The sequence below is a fragment of the Myotis davidii genome, unplaced genomic scaffold, assembly GCF_000327345.1.
Source record: "Myotis davidii unplaced genomic scaffold, ASM32734v1 scaffold53, whole genome shotgun sequence".
Taxonomy (NCBI): domain Eukaryota; kingdom Metazoa; phylum Chordata; class Mammalia; order Chiroptera; family Vespertilionidae; genus Myotis; species Myotis davidii.
Window position 1 is genome coordinate 3,058,994 of NW_006286140.1, and position 780 is coordinate 3,059,773.

Below are 780 nucleotides of genomic sequence, written 5' to 3' on the forward strand. Positions count from 1 at the left end.
AGGCATTTTTATTTTGTGTGTTTTTCCCCCCAAAATGCTTTTTTATGACATTTTTGATATTCCTAAGAGTTATAAATTCAAAGTGAAAAATCATTGGGTGAGAGGCCAGCTCTGCTCTACACCCACATTATGACTGACCTTCTCTGAGTCTGTTTCTCCATGTAGAAGAATGGGGGCGGTAACAACTCTCTCACAGGCTGTTGCTCAGACTTTTTAGCACGATATCCTAGAACCTTATGATCTCCGTTCCAGTCCAATCTACTGTTCCTTCTATCACGCCGAGTACCTGGCATCTTGCCTCTTTGCGGTTATTTTTTTTCCCTCCAACAGAGCAAACAGCTCTGGCTCTGTTTTGTTCCTTATCCAGTGTGACCCAGCACTGCATCGCCTATGGGCCTCTCCCCCGCTTGGAAACTTTTCCTGCATCCGCAGCCTGAACTAAGGGTTCCCCCCTCACTTTTACTTGAACTGTAGTTTCTCATCTCATCTGAACCATGTCTTAATCCTGTGTTTCCTCACTCACTGTGCTCTATGCAGGGTGGCACTCAATAAATGCTGAATGAGATCACTGGGTCAAATGGGAGTTCCATTTTTGACTTTTTGAGGAAACTCCATACTGTTCTCCACAGTGGCTGCACCAGTCTGCATTCCCACCAGCAGTGCATGAGGGTTCCTTTTTCTCCGCATCCTCTCCAGCACTTGTCGTTTGTTGATTTGTTGATGATAGCCATTCTGACAGGTGTGAGATGGTACCTCATTGTTGTTTTGATTTGCATCTCT